At 31.6% G+C, this 22,799-nt stretch overlaps 1 protein-coding gene across 5 annotated transcripts in view; it reads right to left on the bottom strand.

Moving 5' to 3' along the window:
* The window catches only part of LOC115976210 (calcium-transporting ATPase 8, plasma membrane-type-like), an 84,610-nt gene extending 77,966 nt beyond the window's left edge, over positions 1–6,644 (bottom strand). For 4 of the 5 annotated variants that reach the window (XM_031097358.1, XM_031097367.1, XM_031097366.1 and 1 more), the window contains exons 1-2: positions 6,538–6,643; positions 6,359–6,451 (exon numbers count right to left, since the gene is read on the bottom strand). The gene's annotated coding sequence lies outside the window, so the exon portion shown is untranslated. Of the gene's footprint in view, positions 1–6,358; positions 6,452–6,537 lie in introns of all 5 variants that reach the window. The other variant, XM_031097369.1, reaches the window with a different exon arrangement.
* Positions 6,645–22,799: the final 16,155 nt, after the last annotated feature.

The following is a 22,799-nucleotide window of genomic DNA, read 5'->3' as shown; positions in this document are numbered from 1 at the left end:
GTTAACCGTAATGGTGTTTCCTGTAACAAGCTTTGTCTTGAGTTTTTTCCTTCTTGCTAGTTGAATAAAATTTCCAAATTACCAAAAAAAAAAAACAAAAAACAAAAAAGTGATATGCATTCTCAAATACTAGCACTCGTAAGATTTTTTTTTTTTTTTTGAAAGGGCATTTGTAAGACTTAAAACTAAGGGCTCATTTAGTAAAAAATTTATAGTATGGTTATTTAAGTGTTGTGAAAATATTTATGAATTAAAAAAATGTTGTGAAAATATATGTTATAGTATTTAAATACTGAAAATTATTATTTAAATAATAATACCAAATACACCCTAAGAAATCTACGACCACACATATGCTCAAACAACTTAGAGCATTAGCATTGGAAAATTCCAATGCTATCCTATTTTACCATTCTAAAACACCACTTTATCAATATACCATACCATTTTACAATTCCTCTACATCCCAAAACTCTATTTTTATTAAAATATTATTTTTTAACCCATTTTTTATTATTTCTTCCCAACCGTTCAGCTTATTTTCCTGGGCTTTTCAACAGCCATTTTTATTCCTCTCTCCTAGCACCGATTCAACACACAACACACACCCATTATACAACGATCAACCTATCCAAACCCATCATCACACCCACACACACACAAACACAAACATCAAACCAGCAACAAAGCCACGCACAAACACAACCCAGCAACAAAGCCAAGCCACACACACAAACACAAACCCATTCAAAAACCGGGCCACCGATCAAAAACCCAGGCCAGGCCACTGATCCACGCCGCCGATCAACCAATCCACACCGCCGATTTGAAACCCAAGCCACCGATCAAAAACCGAAGCAAACCCATTAAAAAAAAAATCATCACCGGAGCAAACCCATTCAAACCCATTCAAAAAACATCATCACCGGAGCAAACCCATTCAAAAAAATCATCACCGAAGCAAACCCATTCAAACCCATTCAAATAAAATCATTACCGGAGCAAACCCATTCAAACCTATTCAAAAAAACATCATCACCGGAGCAAACCCATCCAATAAAATCATCACCAAAGCCATCGGAGAAAATCCATTCAAAAAAATGAGAGAGATGAGAGAGCAGAGATGAGAGAGAAGATGGAGAGCAGAGATGAGAGAGCAAACCCATTCCAAAAAAAACATCACTGGAGCCATCAGACCAAATCCATTAAAAAAAAATGAGCGAGATGAGAGCGCAGAAATGAGAGAGAAGACGGAGAGCAGAGACGAGAGAGAGAGGGGCACAGACAAAATGAAAGAAATGAGAGACAGAGGAGAGAGAGTAGAGATAAAATACTATTTTTTTTTATACAATTCTGCTACAGTGCAATTCTAAAGATAGAATTGCACTGTAGCAAGTATTGTAAAAAATTTACAATACTTGCCTTTACCATTTTCTGATGTAGATAAATTTTAAGCTTATAAATGCTATATTTCCCAAATACACCCTAGAAATCTACGACCACACAATGCTAATGCTCTTACCACAACTAAAGATCAAGCAAAAACTTAAACGTCAAGCAAGTAATCCACCCACACGTTTCCAGTTAGTCAAATGGATGAACAAGTTGTATCACTCACTTTCCGTGACGGTCCAGATGATTCTGACGTGACTTGTCAGTTCTGCAGGGACCTAGGGGTGTGGTCCCTGACTTGACTAATGCCACATACTGCGTCTTCTTTATTTATTTATTATTGACTCGCTCTCATGACTATTGCAGGGATGCGTACTGCGATTTAATCCTTTGAACTTGAAACGAAGTTTCGCAGGGCCTTTAGAAAAGGGTGTGTATTATTTATTTTTAAAGAGTTAATAGTACGAAAGTAAGCAGGCATTGGCACTCTGAAATTGCCTGGAAAAGCAGTGGGAACAAATAAAAGGGAACGAGGTTTCTATTTTCTAACCCATGGCACACGGTTCGGAGAAAGTGGCCAAATTGACTAAAAAAGTCATTGTTAGCTGGATTAGCATTGTTCACACTTCCTATTGTCGATGTCTCTCTAGGTCCTGGTCGTGCTACGTGCCTACGTCTGTGATCTTAGCAACTCTACGACTAGGAGAGCTGGATTATTTGTCTAAATTCGATAATCACAAAACCCAAAGCAAAATTCTCCTTTATCTTGTGTTTTTTTCTGCTCTCCTCACTTGTCACCTCCAATTAAAGTCATACGAATAAAAGTACGAATAAAAGCATTCGCATTGGGTGATGTAATAATTTTTTAAAAAAAATTAAAAATTAAAAATGATATAAAAATAATTTTTAATTACTGTTTATACTTATAAAATGCTGTTTATTTGTTTTAATGCACATAAACAGTGCAAGAGATGCCGTCAAAAAAAAAAAAAAAAAAAGGCAAAAATGCCCAACACAGAAACGCAATCAGCTATTCAAACGCATACTTAGAGCACTGGCATTTAACCACTTTTCTGTTGTTATTTTACCATCTAAGTATTTTAAGAACAACTTATATAGCTTTTTATTAAAAAAAATTTTGTTAAAAATGTGTTATATTATACTTATACCTTGAAAAATTTTGAAATAATGAGAAAAAAATAAGAAAAAGTAAAGTTATAAAAAGTTGTTCATAAAAGTTAAAATCTAAAAGTTAAAGCTTCAACCAGATGCCAAACTTACCCTAAGACACCCGAACTTACCTACACCCAAAACTCACTTCATCTAGATTTGTAAATTTCAAAAAAAATTGCAATTTTGCTACAGGTTGCATATATACAACCTTACTATTTATAGGTTGTAAATAATTTTTTTTTTTTTAATCTTATGTAAAGAGTAATTCTTATTTTTATTAGGTATGTATTATTTTATTAGGTTGTATATAAAGAGTAATTCTTAGATATTTTCGTAGCACGGAAAATAATATTTTCTCCTCTCACATTCATAGTTCATTCATTAAATTCATGATAGAGTCTACCATATGTGTGAAATGATGGAACACCATTTTTTTGTGCTCCAGAAATACCTAAGAATTTTCTATTCTCTTTGTGGTGTAGGATTGTGGATAGAAAATATATTTTTTTAATACGATGAAGTGTAGAATAAAAAAAGAGAGATATATGGTGTGTTGTAAAAGTGATAATATAAAATAAATAAATTGATTTTTTGTGATAAAAAAAATCCTTCTTTTTGTTGTTGCTACAGCACACTCTAACTTGCCCATTTGGTATTATTGCAAGGAATAAAGTTAAAAAACAAAATTATTTATAGATAATATAGTATTTCAAATATATGACATCTTTTACCAAGATATTAATTGATTTTTTATGTAGGTTATAAGAGAAGATTGTTTTTACGATCTTGTCAATATGATATCAAGTTATTTGAATTTTTGCAAAAAAAATGAGTTAAAGTATAATTGCACTTTAAAATTTAAAAATCTGTACATAACAAAACAAGTTGAAAACTACACCAAAAAAAAAAAAAAAAAAAAAAAAAAAAATTAGTGGCAAATAGACACCTAGAATCATAATTGAAAAACTTTTAACATTTTGATAAATTATAGTGAATAATTTTTAAAAAAATTAAAAATTTATAAAGCATATATAATAGATTGTAGAGGTTTTTTTTTTTTTTTTTTTTTGTCTTTTTTTTAAGATTTTAAAAAGACTATAAGAGAGTTTTATAGGGCTTAAAATTCTTTTTTTTCTTAACACCAAACTTTTTTTTATACTAAAGTTTAGAGCTATTGTATGCTTTAGTGAGATCAAGAAAGAGTGTATTTGGATAGAGGGAGAGGAGAGGGGGTATCTTACCCCTTATTTGGATGTTTTGGATCAAAAAGTGTGTTTCAATGAAACTTATCTGAATGTTTTTTAAAAAGGGGCAGGATGATATCTGAATGTTTTTTAAAAAGGGGCAGGATGATATTAATGTTCCATTGGTTTTGTTGGAACTGAAAATAATTTCTAATAAAGACATTTACAAATGTTTGGTGTGACCTACAATGAAAAGGGGAAAAATATCATATCAAAACCTACTCGCGACCACAAGATTAGCACAATCCACCTTACGGCCCACCAAATTGGAGCAACTCGATCCAACCAACCATCAAATTGATGCTTGTTGACCTCGCCACCACTAGATCAGCCTAAAAACCAACTAGACCCATGGCCCCAACCACAAGATTGGTGCAACCTCAAGGGATCCACAGCCTTGGCCACTAGATCATTGCCCTCAGCCACCAAATTAATGCTTCCCAACTACCACTGGCACCCCTCAACCGCTATTAGTGCCTCCCAATTGCAATTGAAACTTCACCAGCACAATTCACCAAAACCCAACCGCCATTGAATCCTTCAACCACCACGAACTAGATTGTGGTGACCATTGTGATTCAAGGCTATGTAGACCACCTTTGTGAGCAAAAGAGGAAAAGGGTGAAGGGTGTACAAGGAGTATTTAAGGGCGGGGGGTTGTGCGAGCTCAACTATTTGTAAAATGTTTTGCCCAAGTTTTTGTATGAAAAACATTTTACAAAATTTTGTAAAGGGTTTTACGGTCAACTAAAATGTTTTTAGGTTTAACCAACATTTTACAACAAACAAACACCGCTATGTTTGTTTTGAAATAAAATATTTTCTAGAAAATGTTTTCTCATGTTTAGGTGTTTGTTTATATGTAAAATGTGGTCAAATTTGTAAAATATTTTTCCGTTGGCCGTAAAATCCTTTATAAGTTGTAAAACATTAATCTTTAAAAATTTGATAAAACATTTTACAAAAACACACAATAGCTTCCCTTCACCCTCTTTGTTGGCTAGATTACCAGTTTGGTGGGTTGACCAGCTAGTGTCAGCAGTCTAGCGGTCGAAGCCACTGCTCCGACGATTGGTGCCAGAGGTTCAGTTATGAAAGCCGTTGTTCCGATGACCTGTGTATATGGTTCAATGGCCGGAGCTGCTACTCTGGAACTGGTTCCTATGGTCCATTGGCCGAAGTTGTTGTTTTGATGACTGGTGTCGAGCCTTGGTCATCGTAGACATCGTTTAGACAATCGGTGTCGGAGGTCCGATAACCAGAACTGTCGTTCTGACTATCGATACTGGTGGTTCGGTTATCAAAGACATTGCTTTGGTGATGGTCGCTAGAGTCATCGTTTCAACTACAGGTTTTGGAGATCTGATCACAAGACCTCTGGCTTCACTAGTTGAGCCATTGGTTTTGGTGGTTTGCTTGAAAAGTTTTACTTGTCATACTAAATACCTCAAAATATTTTATATATAAAATCTTTTTCCTAAACATTGTACAATGAAACATGTGTTTTATCAATTTTATATCCTCGAGGAAGAGGAGGAGGAGAGATCATGTTCTAGTGTAGTACGATTATTTCCATCATTATTGTGGGAAATATGAACTTTTGTTTTTATTAGAGCATCTAAGTAGTAAAAGTTTAAGTGTTTTTTTAAAAGTAAAAGTAAAAGTTTTTTTTTTTTTTTTTGAGGGGCTAGTAAAAGTAAAAGTTAATAGGGGCAAAGAGACCATAATTGAAACCTACCAAGGAAAAGGAACTTTAATACCATATTTAGAGCATCTAAGTAGTAAAAGTTTAAGTGTTTTTTTAAAAGTAAAAGTAAAAGTTTTTTTTTTTTTTTTTTGAGGGGCTAGTAAAAGTAAAAGTTAATAGGGGCAAAGAGACCATAATTGAAACCTACCAAGGAAAAGGAACTTTAATACCATATTGAAGCATTCGAACTAAGTTCTTAAGCTAATATGTAGAGAGCCAACAAATATATATATATATATATATATAACAAAGTAAATTCTTAAATTATTTTTTATATGATTTTTATTTTTTGTGGCGGGGTCAGGGTTGTTAAGAATGGATGTATCAAGTTGCCGTATTCGCCTCTATACTTTTTGGAAGAGTATTGGACTAAAACAATGCTAACCGGTTCAGTTAGCCAATTTGCTCCTTGTGGAACAAGAGAATTGGATTAACAAAAATGGACAAAGTATATTAAGATTCCTTCCATTTTATAATCAAATTAAATATTATAAATTTAGAAGTGCACCATTTTAAATTTTAAATGGCGCAACACACTATACATTGCCAAATCCAAAAAAATAAAATCTCTTCCATAAAGAGAATCTGATTCCTAAAAGATCCTCGTATGTAATTATAAAAAAAAAAAAAATTGTTGGGTGAATATGATTTTATACATGTTTATGCATTTAGGTTAGAAAAGGAATTCAAAAGTGCAGTAAGATGCCAGATAATGAAACTAGGGTACAAATAAGGAGTGTATCGAATTTGATTGTGTTCTCTTACATTAATGCATAAAATAATGTGGAGGATACATACATACCTGGGAAAATGATTGAGACCGGAGAAGAAATACCCACGAAGGATCAGCTCTGAGCTTATCCGATTGAACGAAGAAATCGAATCTGCCAGCCCCCTGGAATAAAGAAAAGATCTACTTGGAAAATCTAGGTGTGAAAACCATATATGTTGAAAAGACTAGGAACAGTAACTTCTTAGTACCGATCTTAGAAAGCTTAGTGAAGTGGATTCTGCATAAAAGGGCTTCAACTGCTAATCAGTATGTCGTCATTCGGGGAAAAAAAAAAATAAAAACAGCATCATGTCATCAACCACGCTGCTCTCAACTGCCATTCATATTTATGAGGTATGCTGTATATTATTTTGTTTATAGCTGGTTCAGTAACCAGTTGACCCCAATGAAATTTCCAGGAAAGAGATAACTGGTCCGTGCTATGATATAACTTATTTTTAAATATATTTGGTTAAATAAAACTTTTACTTAATTTATTTTTTATTTAAAAAAGAAAAATGAAAAATGAAAAAAAAAGAAGCTAACTAGATTCTTGTGAATATGGCAGTAAATGAACCACTCCATTCATAAACAACTCAAGTTTAGTTGGATAAAAAACTAATTCATGTTTGTTTTTTAATAAAAAAACCAAATTTTAACTTTAGTTTTAGACTTTTTTAATAAACGAGTTGAACCTAAGCAAAAAATAAAAAATCTGTTCATGAACAAACTTGAATATTAGGACTCGATATAGGGATGGACTTAGGATTTTAAGTTAATAGAGACTAGAATATAAAGGAAAAAAAATTCAAATAGGCATCTATATAATATTAAAAAATTATAAATACTTAAAATCATTATTTCTAAATACATTAACATGCCATTATTTACCAACAAAGACAAATAAAAACAAAATAATGTCTTTTTTTTTTTTAATACTAGAATGGCTAGGGTTTTTTTTTTTTTTTTGAAGTTAGAGCACATTCACATTGGTGGTGCTAAAAATTTTAGCTTTTAACGTCTCAAAAAGTTACTTTATCTATTTCACAACCTCACTTGCAATACACCCAATATCAAATGTTTTTTTTTTTTTATAACCTCATTTAAAATAATATAAACAATTCATTAAAATAATAAAAGAAGCGAGAGAATTTGAGTTTTTTAATTAAATGAAGAGATATAATTTTAATAAAATATTGTATTTTATTTTTAAAAACTTGCTACAATCAACTGGTTTTTATACTAGTTTATTATAGTTGCAAAAAATAGTTTTTATACCAATAATACATGATTTTCTGGTTCTTTGATGGTAAAATAGTTTTTTTTTTTTGCTAAAATAAAATCATCATTGTGAATATTTTTATTGTTTCTGTTAAGTTTTTTGGTTGGATTGTTGCTATTTGGGTGAAGTTAATTAGGCTTATTGTGAAGAAAGGATGCCTAAAGTTTTGGGAGAGGCCTAACTACAAAAATGAAAAATATTATAACTAAAAAAAAAAAAAAAATTGGACCTAAGGTGGGGCCCGAGCCCCCACCTGGGTCCATCCCTGCTTGATACAAAACAAGCTAAGTTTGGCTTGTTTATGGGCTTAATAATAAGTTTGATACATGGATTCATATATTTTTAAAACTTTAATTAAATAGAATTTAGGACTCATTCGTCCAAACCAAATAGGCTAAATAATAAGCTTGATAATGTACTTGTTTTAAATTTCAAACTCGAAAACCTAATATTGAGCTTGAGTTTGAGCTTGAACTTGGCTTAACTAATAAATCAAGCCGAGTATAATTTCCATATCTATAAGATGAGGAAACATATAGAAAAATAACATGCATACGAGACAATCACACAACACAAGAAATTGCATGGTTTGACAATTTTCCACATCCATGAGTTGTAGTGATTTCATTATTTTTAAGGAACATATACAAGATGCGGTAGTACAATTTTTCTCTCTAAAAAAGCACACAAAACCCTAATCTAAAACAACGATATTTATATCCCATATAGCGGGTCCTGTCGACCTAAGCCTTTTATCCATGGATTAAGTTTCAAAAAATCTCCCATTAAAACCGTACATACTTTCATATTGAGTTGGGTCATAATTTGAATCAAACACAAACTAGGCTCTACATAGCTTAACAAATCTCCCACTTGGAGACTAGTTCAATCACCAACACCAGCCACATACCTCCAAACACAAGCTGTCATCATTGCAACTCATTATCATGTCTTTAAGCTAGATTACCAACTCAAGCTGCCACATCTTCAACTTCTCAATGGTGACACCCCTAGTCAACATATCTGCCGGATTCTTAGATTCACATATCTTCTCAAGTATCAGCAAATCATCTTCAAGAAGATTATGGATAAAATTGTATCTCATCTTTATACGCTTCAACTTTGAATGAAAAGTCGAAATTTTAGCAAGAAAATTAGTACTCTAGCTATCAATATGTAAAATATCCTACTTCTTACCCAATTCATCCAAGAAACTTTGTAGTCAAATCATCTTATTCACAGCTTTAGTCGATGCAACATACTTGGCTTTTATAGTAAACGGAGCAACAATCTTCTACTAATTTGAAGCCCATGATATAGTTGTTCTACCCAGAGTAAATACAAACCTAGTAATACCTTTTTTTTTTTTTTTTTTTTTTTGTCAACATCATTGGCCAAATCAGCATCTACATAACCCTATAGTTTCAAAACTACACTTATAAACCAAAGACACATTATCTAATGAACCTCTTAGATACTTGAGAATCCACTTGATTGCTTCCCAATGCTAATTTTCCTGGCCAAATTATATATCTACTTACAACTCCCATTGCATGTGCAATATTTGGTCTTGTACACACAATAGCATACATAAGACCACCAATAGTTGAGGCATAGGGTACCTTAATCATATGGTCTATTTCTTGCTCCGTCTTTAGTGATTGATCTTTACTTAGCCCAAAATGATTACCCGATGGTGTGCTTATTGGTTTAGCTTCATTCATGTCAAACTTGCTAAGAACGTTCTTCACATACTTTGTCTGTGAAAGCTTCAGTGTACCATTGACCTTGCCTCTAGTGATTTTCAAACCAAGGATTTGTTTTGAAGCTTCCAAATCCTTCATTGCAAACTGTTTTGACAACTGCTTCTTCAAATTATTAATTTCTTCAATGCTAAACCCTACAGTGAGCATATCATCTATATACAATAGTAAAATGATATAAGAGTTGTCAAAATTTTTAACATGAAAGCAATGATCTATTTCATATATCTTGAACCTAGTTCTACACATAAAACTATCAAATTTCTTGTACCATTGACTGTGAGCTTGTTTTAAGTCATACAAGATTTTCATAGACTATAAACTAGAACCTCCTATCCCTGAACAACGAACCCATGTGGCTGACACATGTAGTCTTCCTCCAAATCACAATGAGGGAATTGCGTCTTCACATCTAACTATTCAAGATGTAGATTATCTGCAACCACCATTCCTTGTACCACTCTAATTGTTGTCATTTTTACAACTGGAGAAAATATATATGAGTAGTCAATACCTTTTATTCTGCTAAAATCCTTTTACAACTAATTTGGCTTTATAGCACTTACTACCATCATTCTCATTCTTTATTATGTATATCCACTTATTGTGCAAAGCATTCTTTCCTACTGGTAGTTCAGTTAGTTCCCAGGTATGATTTCCAACAAAGAATCCATCGCATCCTTCATGGCTAACAAGCACTTGCTTGAATTTTCATCCAACAATGCTTCATCATAACACTCTGACTCATCACCATTAGTTAAGATGATATAATTCAAAGGAGGTGAATAACGCTATGAAGGTATAATAATCCTAGAATATATATGGACAGTAGCTATAGGTGTACTATGATCTACCTGTGAATTTATATTTTTCACCCCTTTTATGGACAATACTCTCATTCAATTCATCTAGGTTGACAAACTCAGACTTCTTTTGATCTATCCCTGTAATATATGGCACTGTAGTTGACCCGTAATTATACATAACATGTTCATTAAATATCACATTTTTACTTCTGGTGATTTTTCAATTCTATTCATTCCAAAACTGGTAGCCAAAGTTTTCATCACCATAGCCAATAATTTTTTATTATTATTTTATTTTATATTTTATTATTATTATTTTTTTTTATACAGTTTGTATCAAGTTTACTACGTGCATTAGAATTAATATGAACAAAAGAAACACAACAAAAAACTTTCAAATGAAAAAAATTTATCTATTTATCGTTCCAAACATCTTTAGGAATTCTAAACTCTAAGGGAACTAATGGTATTTGGTTTATCAGGTAAGCTGCAATATTAACTGCACCGGCCCAGAAAGTTTTTCGTAATCCAGTATGCAACCTCATACTCCTAGCATACTCATTGAAAGTTTTGTTCACATGTACGCTCAGCCACACCATTATTTTTTGGTGTTCCAAGAATAGTCTTCTCCATCCTAATCCCATGTGCAACACAATATTGTTTGAACCCTTCATCTATGTACTCTCCTCCATTTTCTAATCTCAGAGATTTTACCTTCAAATTTGTTTATGTATCTACAATGGCCTTTCACTTCTTAAAAGTTTCAAATACATCATATTCATTTTTCAAAAAATAAACTCATACATTTCTACTTAAGTCATCAATGAAAGTGAAATAATTGCTTGAACCTCCAAGGCATGCAACTGGAGAAGGCTTTCATAAATCAGTGTGTATTAACTCTAATTTTCAAACATTCAGGGTTAAATTTTTAAAAAACTCACATTTTTCTACTTTCCCAAAATGCATTTTTCACACATGTTAAAATCAATAGAATTTAGTTCTGGTAGTATCCCTTTTGACAGGAGCATCTTCATCCATTTCTCACTCATGTGACCAAGTTTGCAATGCCATAGGCTTGCAACTGCAATTGTGTTTCTTGGACTTGAGATCATATACAAAACAAAATACCAATTTTCTTTCCATGAGCCAGTACTATGACTCCAATTATAACATTCCATGTACCACCAACAAAGAGTATCACATGCCCTTCATCATCAAATTGTCCAACAAAAATTCGATTTCTCTTCAGGTTAGGAATATGTCAAACCCTCTACAGCAGCCACACAAACCCATTGGGCAGTTGAATCTGTATGTCTCACATACCCATAACATCTAAGGCTTCTTCATTAGCCATTTACACCTTACCAAAATCACCTCTATCATAATTCTGTATGATTTTTCAGTGTGGAATGGTATGAAACGAAACTCCTAAGTCCAAAAATAAATCATCAAGAGGACTATTTATTGCAAAAATTAGTTGTGAGAGACCAAGAAAATTGGGGTCCCTCAAAAAAGAGATTTGGGTGCTTTTAAGGGCATCTCTCATTTTGGGTAGTGGTGTGAAGTCACCACTTATTTTTTTATACAAATATATATATATATATATATATATATATATTTATATAAATACAAATTACATGTTCAAAATACTTCATTGTCATTGATTGAATAAAGAACAGTACAGCTTTGGTAAATTAACCTTACAAGACTTTGGATCCTAATTACAATCTATACAAAAGAATACAAAGCTTTGGTCCTAGTTACAACCTACCAAAATTAAAAGATGAAACACTAATCTACCTATCCAAAAATCCTAACCTCAGAGGCTAGGTTATGAGATAGGAAGGTGTTAGGCACCCATTCTGCTCAGACAGAGTCTGGTCTTCTAGACTCTAATAACCAATATACCCTTTTTGCATGATGTTGAATGATATGTTGAACATACATGACAAACACTTGACAAAAAAATAATTTAAATACATTTGGCTTATGAATGATGTCCTTTTTATATATATAAAAAAAGATTTTATCAAGAAAAATTAAAATAATAAGGCTTTGTTTGTAAAAAAATCAAATCTATTTTTGAGAAGGGTTAAAAAAAAAAAAAAAAGATTTTATCAAGAAAAATCAGATATGTTTTGTGTTAAGTTTAGAAAAAATTTGGTTTCTTAAAAAAAATCAGACTTGTTTTTTGTAAAAAAAAAAAGATTTTGCTATAAAGAATCAAATCTATTTTTTATAATAAAAAAATGAGATTTTGAAAAGAATCCGATCTGATATGTGTAAAAAAAAAAAAGGATTTTATTTGTAAAAAATTAGATCTATTGTTGGACACAAATAAAAAAAGACTTTTGAAAGAGGATCCACATTCATGAGACAAATTTATTATACATGCATCACATATTAAAAAAACTTTAACCTAACTTTCAATCCCTTCTTTTGAATTTCAAAATCTGCAATTTTATAACAAAGAAAACTTTTCAAAAAAAAAAAAAATCAGATTTGTATTTAATGAAAATATAGATCAGTTTTGTATTTAGAAAAAACATCAGACCTGTATTTAATAAAAATACAGATCAGTTTTGAGTTTAGAAAAAAATCAGATCTGTATTTAACGAAAATACAAATCAGTTTTGGTTCTTCATAAAAGATTTTTGATAGTCATTGCAGATTTTGAAGTCAAAAAGAAAGAATTGAAATAAACAATCATTTATAGTATCTAAGCATGACAATTATATATTAAGAACAAGACATCATAAAACATACTAAACATATTCATGCAGCAAACAAAAACATACTAATTAATGGAAGAAGAAAAGAAAGAAAAAACATAATACCTCTTGCATGAGTGTGCTCTTCTAATGAAAGAATATTTTAGAAATCAAAGCAGTTTGTTCATCTCTTTGAAGTCTAAAATACTTTACTTACAAAAAAGAAGTTCCTAAAGCAAAAGCCTCCAGAATGTCTTTAACGTAAGGGAAATAGAAAAGTCAGAAAAGAAGAGCCCAGAAAGAGGGGGTTAGAAAAGAGTGTTGAATGTTGGGAGGCCTCCCCTATTTATAGAGGTTGGAATGCTGAATGAGATTAGATACGAATTGAAATGCGTCCTTATCTCTAAAAATCTGAAAAAGATAGGCTTTATCTCAATTAGGGCGTCCCTAGGTTGGGCCGGGCCGAGCATTTGTGCTAGTTAGCACTTTTCATGTGCTAATTGGCACTCCAAGAGTGTCGAATGGCCCTCTTGGGTGCCAAACCTGCGTTTGAGTTTTGGTCCAATTTGGACTCCCTTTTCGAGGATTTTTAAGCTAGGAATCATACCTAGATGCAATTTTAATCTGTATTATAAAAATTAATCCATTTTTCTTGATATTTAAGTCTTTAAAGTGATAATAATCTTGTAGATAAATATTCCAAAAAAAACTTGATTATCCACAACTTCTTTGTTATCTAATTATTCACTTTATTCCCATGCAAGCAAGTCTACTTATGACACTAGCCAACAACTAATCACAAAATTATTTAATTATTTTTAATTTTATAACCAATTAGAATTAATTTAAATTAATCATGCGTGATTGGCTCTACTCAAACAAAATGCATGCAAACTGTGAAAATTTAATCATGTGATATCTTTCAATCCGACGGTCCGATTTGGAAATCGGACATACTGTTGCGATTGTTAGCCTCTCAAGATCATTTTTATGATATGCAATGAATGAATTAATGCATGTAATGCAACTCTAAATTTTGGATATATGAATAGTCACTCTAGTCATCTTCCTAGATTAAATTATTGGTGCAAAATAGAGTATCTACATTAGTGCATCATGTACCTCTTTTGTTACGGTATTTGCAGAGTCATTCTCATTCTTCTTCTTAAGACTTTTGTAGTGCCTCCTAATATGGTTAGCCTTGTCACAGTTCCAACATTATACTTGTTGGCAAGATCTAGATTACTTCTTGTACCAATTGGAATTTTTGGATTTTTATTTGCCTCGATTTTAATTTTTGTCATATCCTCTATCCCTTGTCTCAAGGTTTAAGGCAGAACTAGATCTTGAGGTTTCACCTACATCTATTCTTCAAATCTCCTAGGCTAGAATTAGATCTCATATGTCATTGTACTAGGATTACATACTTCCATTCTCATGGTCTCCCAATTGTTTGCCAAAGAGGCTAAAATGATTAGTGTATGGTCTCATCATCAAAATTAATTTTTACAAAACACAATTGATTTGTGATGGTGTTCAATTCATTTAGATGCGTTGCTATTGACACATTCTCTGCCATCGTTAGATTAAATAATTTCTTCATCATATGCACATTGTTGTTTGCTAACTGCTTTTCATACATACCAGATAAGGCCACCATCAAACCTACTGTGGTTATGTGCAACCAATCTAGATAAGGTTAATTGAATAAACCCTAACACCTGTCTTTCAAGAAGTTTCCAATCATGATCATCCATGCCTTATGGCTACTCACCTAAAAGCAACTTGTGTAACTTCTTCCTATATAGGTAATCCGCGATCTTCTTCCTCCAAAATCCAAAGTTTGTGTTGTCGAAATTTTATATTCTAGATACCTTTCTTGTTTCCTTTTCCATTGCTTTCACTTAAACCTTAAGCCTAAGCTCTGATATCAATTATTGGGAATATATACAAATTCCCAAATCTGAGATGTGAAAACAGATAGAAAAATAACACACACGCAAAAGGCAATCACACGACATAAGAAAGTACGTGGTTAAGAAATTTGCCTACATCCATAGAGTTGCAGTAAGTTTACTATTTTCAAAATATACAAGATACATTTGTACAATTTTCCTCTTTAAAACAACACATAAAGCCTTAATATGAAACAACAATATTTATATCCCACATAGCGGATCCTATTAGCCTAAGCCTCCACTCCATGGATTAAACCTTAGAAAATCTAACATTAAAATCGTAACACTTTAATTTTAGGTTGGATCATAATTTAGATCAAACACAAACTAGGCAACTAAAGTATTCAACTAGTTAGGGACAGAACCAAGTGGGGGCCCAAAGGAGCCCAGCCCCCCAGTCTTAAGAAAAAAAATATAGGTATATTTTTTTTACAATTTTATATTTGGGCCCCCTCCCTACAATTTTACATTAATTACAATTTTCATTGTAAGAGCATTTGCATCGGTTGTAAAATAGAATAAGGTCTCAAATTTGCCCAATCAACTCCAAAATACCCCCACATTAGTCTATGTATCATTGTGAAAAAATACATAGACTGATGTGGGTGTATTTTGGAGTTGATTGGGAAAATTTACATAGTTACTGTAGCTATGCAAAAGAATATTTAATCATTATTTAGATTGAGGGTAGTGATTTTTGGTTGAGGAAGAGAGAGATGATTTGGGATAATAATAGGAAATAGTATTTTTATAAAATATAGTATAAAATAGATGATTTGATGTGAGGTATTTTGAAAAGTGAGTATGTAAAATAGAAAAGGCTAGTAATTTCACTAAGATAGACATATATTTTTGCATGAGCTAAGGCAAATACTCTAATGTAGAAAGAAACAATGGTGCTTTGTGTCTTTGTCTATGTTTGTAGATGATTAACATAAACAGAGACAAATTTTACAAAAACAAATTGGTCTAAAACATTTTACAAATTTTATCAAAGAGTTTTCCCATCAACGAAAAAGAGTTTCATGTTTGACCACATTTTACAATAAAACAAACACTTGGAACTATGGAAAAAAAAAAAAATTCTAGGAAATATTTTACAAGCAAACAAACAGAGCATTAGTGTGATTAGGAAGAAACTTAAGGACTATTTTGTAAATAACTTTTCAACCTCCACAACACGCCACCTCAAGATAAGCATCATGCTAAATCCTACTTCCCTCATGCCACCACTAGCCTTGCTTCATGCAATCTCCATCTTTCTCTTCCCACCTTATGCTTCCCCTGTTGCCAACTCTTACTTCCCTTGTAAACATGTTTCACTCATGGTTAAAAAAACTAGAACAGTCAAAGAACTGAAAAAAGGGTATGGTTTTTACCCGTTGAACCGATGGTTTTTATAGTTGAACCATTGATTTTTACCAGACTAGTTGAGGGTTCGATTCCTGATTGAACCGTTCGGTCCAATCCTGTTTTTAAAACTATGATTTCACCCGTTAGTTTGTGAGAATTTCTGCCCCATTTCGACCAAATACTTAGGGCGTAGGCATGCAATATCTAAGATAACAAGAACATGAAACCATCTTAAATCACTCTACTAGTTATCTCAAATTGAGTATTTTTGGTACAAAGCAATACCTATGCAAGTAGGGATAAACCCATTATCAAGATGAGTAGTCCCTAAAAATACTCAATTACTCATTTTAAATCATTCCATTAGTAATCTTGACAACTCATATTAAAATCAGTTTAAATTTAAAATCATTTATATGATAGCCCATGTAGACGATTCATGGACCATGAGTTATGGTTGGGTCAAATTTGGCCGAATTACTATCATATACCAAGTTAGACTTAAGAATGGATTCTTAGTTCTTACTATGTTGGTATGTGCGTAAAACTATAGAAGGGACTGCCTTTATATAGGTATACATACTCGCGAGTATTGTACAACTAATTATAGGAGTGTAGTACAAAATGAAGTACAATGAACTTAGGATCCATTGGGTTAACATACACCAACAATCATGATTCAAAAAACCCATGAAAGAGTAAAGACAACCAAATGGCTATGGCACCCGAGTTCTTTATCCAAACACACTAAAAATGGAGTACCATATTATGAGCCAATGTAAATGATAGAGAGGAAATCCGAAATCATAAACATTTCAACTAGAGTATGCAATCAGGAACCCCATTTTTAGCAATTTGAAGTTGTTGTTTATTTATTTATTTATTTTTCTAGGAGTTGCAATCTTAAGTTGTTTTTCTTCTATCAAAAATATACAAGTAAGGCAATGAGGTAACACTACAAGTTACAATGGTCAACCAAGAAGGATGACTTTAGTTAGAGATGACGGGAGGTCATTGAATAGTATTTTTTTTCGACAAATGGAAAGAAAATTCCAATATAGTGAAGTTTCGCGGTAGTGAGGTGATAGGCTTCCACGTCCTTTTATTATTATTATTATTTTAAAAAAAAAAATTATATAGGTTTGTTAGATAAGGATGAAAAGGAAACTAATGGAAAATTGACAATAGAAAATAGTGGGATGAGTATCATTTTCTTAGTTTGGTAAAGAAGAAACTCTTATCCGAAAGTAGGAGAGTTATGATTTTTCTTCCTTGGCTCAAGTTTTTTCCCCCTCTATCTAAAAGAAGAGAAAACAAGGGAGAAAAGTTCCCTAACGAAAAGAAGACAAATTTACGATTTTCTCCCATGTTTTTCTAATCTATTTATAATAACAGATCAAAAAAAAAAAAAAAAAAACTATTTATAATAAGGTGCAATTTGTACTAATTTACTCAAATTATTTTTTTCTTATTTAAAATAGATGGATATATAATAAATTTAATATACGTTCACTAGTTTTATAGTCATAATAATAATCTTTATTAACTTATCTAATTACATTTTTTTCCTTATATGCGCAAAACTTAGGTATGTATTTTTATTTATTTTTTTAAAAGATATATATATATATATATATATATATATTGTAAGGATTTAAGGATCACACAGCCCAAGCCCCCTTAGAATAGTGAGGTTGGAACAGTTCAACTAGGCCCAAATCAATATGTATTTGTAAGAGAGTGGATTAAACAAAAAGGAGGGGTCAGCCCGAAGACAAAAACAGGGAAAAAAGACTAAGGATCATAGATTCAGTAAATGGCTTATTACAAGTTCGCCCGAGAAGGCCAATGATACTTAGAATAATACATTGTTCATGCTCTTCTTTCAATATTCTTGTACTAATGCCTCTCCCTCTTTTATCTAGAAGTTCTCTTCCCTTATATACTTCTTAGCACTTCAAATCTTGACCCCTCATCTCCACCTACCCAAATTCTCATCTTGACACCTACCCCCTTAAGCTTCTGATCAATGTGGTAGAAGGAACTGCTTAGCTGTAAAATCCACTGTTTAGGTCACTTCTTCATCAATGCAGCTAATAAAACTATTGCTAACCATTTAATGTGAAGGCAGTAAACTACTTCTCACTGGAAACTTCTCGTACCCCCTATGATTCTCTTTCCACACATTGTCCTTCCCCGTCGGAGCTCCCAAAAGTCTTTTGTCTCTTCTCCTCCTCTCCTCTGGTGGATTCCCTCTTTGGGCTTATGATGCATCAATAATCATATTAACAGCTCAATGATCCCTTCCTCGGTCCTTGCCCCCCCCCCCCCCACCCCACACACACACATATATATTTTAAGTTATATAATTTCTTATTAAAAAAAAGTTAAATAATTAAATTCAAATATAGCAATGTGTTTAAATTTAATTGGAAATTAAATTTGTTATATTGCACCTGAAATACTTTACCTAAGTTTTACCATAATAGTAAATTTATAAGACAATTTTGTTTCAGCCTTTCATCCTTCCTCCGAAGTCCTAACCAAACAAAGGAGGGTCATATTTATTTTTTTATCATTTCACTTTTCTATCATCCTACCAAATTCAAAACACACACACACACATAAATTATGATTATGATTATGATTATTTTAACTTTCTCATATTCTTATAGTGTTACCTTACCTACGGAGTAAGGATTAGTGTTTGGTTCAATGAAAAATATTTTTTGATTGTAAAATATTTTCAAGTGAAAATATTTAATTTCTAGATATGAAATTATTTTTAAGTGTTTGGTTGAATTCTTGAAAATATTCTGAAAAAATATTTTCTAATATTTGGTTGTGGTCCTGAAAATGCTATAGAAAACATATTTTCTACTATTTTCTCATCTCCCAAGCACGTATATAAATTTTTTTTTTAAAAAGAAAAGTTTAGATAAAAAATAGTAATTAGGGACCGGTGGTTGACGGCCACTAGCCACCGATGACAATGTTTATTGGCCATCGGAGATGGGGGACTTTAGTGGGGTGATGGTTGGGGGGGGGGGGGGGGGGGGGGGAGGAGTGAAGGTTTGGTTGATAAGTTTTTGGTGAAACAAAAAAATGGTTTACGGAAAATGAAAACATAAACCAATTTTCATCATAAGTACCTTTATTTTACTATCAATTGGAAAACAATTTCTGGTTTAACAACATTTTTCATTGCCCTAAATACCTATAAATGTGAAAAATACTTTTCCTGAAATCATTTCTGTCAACCAAACACAACATAAGCTTAGAAAGAAACCAACGGCCTTACCTCCTAATGAAAAGTTATGAGTACCCAAGGGAATAATAAACAAGGGTCTATTTGGGATCCGCTTATTTTGCTAAAACTGAAAACTTTTTGCTAAAAGTACTGTAGATAAAGGTAAAAATTAGCTAAAATAGTACAATGAGACCCATTAATAATATTAAAAAGTGCAATGGAACCTATAAATAGTAACCAAGGGAATAATAAACAAAACAACATAAAATAAGAATCACTTGTGACTCGTATGACACCGACTTCCCAAAAAAAATAAAATTATCATTTTTTACACACTAAACATTGGGGTAGGCCATATACATGCAACTTGACACTGACTTAGCATTCTCTGAAAACCCCTAAGATGTTGACTAAAAGAGCTGCAAAATGTAAATTGAGTAGTGAAGATTAGAATAAAATTTGAAGTTTGAAAACTCAGTACTGAAGCATTTTTTATACTTCAAACCAATGCATACTTTTAGGGATGTTACTGCATAGTCCTGGACTATACTCCTGTTCTCTCATAGAGGGGTGGGTCCCACCTATTATGGAGTCCACCCCTCTGTGAGAGGTAGGGAGTATAATCCTAAACTATGAAATAATTTTCTTTGTCAAAGAAAAAGTACATAGTTTTTAATTCAGTTCACATTGCACCTTCGAAAGTTTTTTAAGAATTTTTTTTAGGGTGGTCACCAAAAAAAAAAAAATTATACAAAATCTAATAAAGAAATAATATGGATTTATGTCACAAAAAAAAATCGCAAATTTATGAAATATTACAATTTCTTTCTATTAGCAAAAAGAATGTTGATGTAGTATTACTCTTATTTTTGTTGTTGATGTAGTATTACTCTTATTTATGTTGGACAAATTTTTATTGTTGTTATTTAATTATTAAATTTTTATTGGTTTTTTAATAAGGTTAAGGATTATATTTTGGGGCAGAATTATTTATGAAGTAATGCTATGTTCATAACATTTTCATAATAAATCTTATGCGACTAACTGTTATATATTGATGGGTAAAAATGTGATGTTAGTATTAGACTCAAATTAGAATTAATAACAGCTTACAATAATATTATTCCTCAAGTTAGAAGCTGTAATTTGTAGTGAAATTATTGTGAAAATATTGTGGATGCAGCATTAATTTTATTTTTATTGAACCAAAATTCTTGTGATTCTCCAGTCAAAGTGATATTATTATTAGGATGGTCAAAACATGTTACTTTAGTATATAGTTTTTTTAAGAACAAAGTTTCTCTCCAAACTAGTTTGGAGAAAAACTCTTCAAACTTCTCATATATCTCTTTTTTTGGTGTGAATTTTGAAAACTAACTGTTGAACTTCATGTTCCTTAGGTTCTTAACATGCATATCAAATTTCATTTAAATCGGATATTATTTATTATTCAATCAATAAACTTATTTTTTATATGATTTCAGATCATAAAAATTTGAAATTTTAACATTTTTTCAATAGCATAGCAATTGATTTTTGATCTTCTTGAAATTTTACAAGCATAAAGGATATGATAAGAACATGCTATTCAAAGGTTAAATTTTCAAAATTCACACTCAATATAAAGATATAGAAAGAGTTTGTATAGTTTCTCTACAAACTAGTTTGGAGAGAAATTTTGTTCTTTTTTTTAATTTCAAGTATATATAAATTTTTTGGCGTGGTCCTGTAACCACCTGTACTATATATGGAGCCGCCATATGGGTCTATGACAGCTGTTGTGTGTTCCATTCCTTACATCTTGCATGTGCCACATGGAAAAATGCTTCACCCTAATTATGGAGCCACAACGTCTTCTTGTGTCAGTCCATTACATCTGGTGCCAGAGGTGGTACCATGTCTAGCTCTAGCCTGCAATATTCCTCATATCACATGGGTCTTGAATTGTGATCATGTGCAATACTTAAGATATGGCATCTGATGTAATAGCAATGAACGGTTGAGACTGAAAGTTACAAAAAAAAATTTTTTAATCTCAACCATTGAATAAAATATTAAAAAGAAGTAAAAAGTTAAAGTTAAAAAATTAAAAATGTAAAAAAATTTGTGAAGGAGAACAAAACAAAGTAGGATTTCTTTCATCATTGACTAAAGTTGACCTTCATTATTTCTTTTGCATGTTAAGGAGAACAAAACAACATAAAATGATGAGAGTCACAAGATAGAGTATTGGTGAGTTGAAAGACTTTGGAAAAGGAAATTGTAAGTGATATGCGGTGAAACAATTTAGGAGGCATTTTGGTTTCTAAATATTTAGAATTTTGTATTGAGTTTTTAGTATATTTTAGTGATTTAAACACGGTCAATTTTTAACCCCAAAAAAAAAAAAAAAAACATGATCAATTATATATGATGACATATTAAGAATAAAGAGAATATGAATCCAATGGTGAAAATTTTAAAATAGTAATCTAATAAAAATTTATTGAGTGAATCTTAAAGAGGTACACTAAAGTGTAACTTGATCCTAAATTATTGTAAATATTATTTAATCTAGTATAAAAGTATTTACTAATATTTAAAATTAAAATAAATAGAATTTTAGAAGTTTAGTTTTTTTGGTTTATCTAACCCATTATAGGAAGATTATTAACGGGGCAAATGGGATGAGTTTTTATTTTTCAATTACAAATAGTATGAGTTTAGGGTGAAATTCTTAAAATTCAAAGGATTTGGTAGGTAAAAACTTAAAGGATTAGGTTTTGTAGGTGGGGTTGCTTGGGAAGATAGGAATCATTCATGTTTTTATTTTTACTATACTTACATTCAATGTACTTGTTTTAGTCTCACTTAATCGAAATCCTTTAGATTCTAGAGTTTTTTGTCAAATTTCTAACTTGTTATTAGCTCTACTTCTAGCTTTGTACACCAAATCTATATCATTTGTAAAAGGCATATACTAAGGGACTTCCTTTTAGATCAATTTAGTGAGCTCGTCTATCATTAGTGCAAAGAGATATTGACATAATGTTGATCCTTGATGAAAAATCATAGTGATAGGAAACTCACGTGTGATTCCTCTTGTTCTCACACTAATTACAACTCTATCATACATATCCTTAATCAACTTAATATTACTTTAGAGAAATTTCTTTCTTTTCCAAAACACACCACATAACTTCTTTAGAGGCCTTATTGTATGCTTTCTCTAGCTCAATGAAACCATATGAAGATCTTTACAAGTGTTTCTATATTTTTCTATCAGACGTTTAATTAAGAAAATATAGCTTCCATAGTAGATCGTCCGGGTATAAAACTAGATTGAGTTTTTAATATTATCTTTATTTC

The sequence above is a fragment of the Quercus lobata genome, chromosome 2 (assembly GCF_001633185.2).
Source record: "Quercus lobata isolate SW786 chromosome 2, ValleyOak3.0 Primary Assembly, whole genome shotgun sequence".
NCBI lineage: Eukaryota > Viridiplantae > Streptophyta > Magnoliopsida > Fagales > Fagaceae > Quercus > Quercus lobata.
This window is presented reverse-complemented; position numbering and strand designations above follow the sequence as displayed.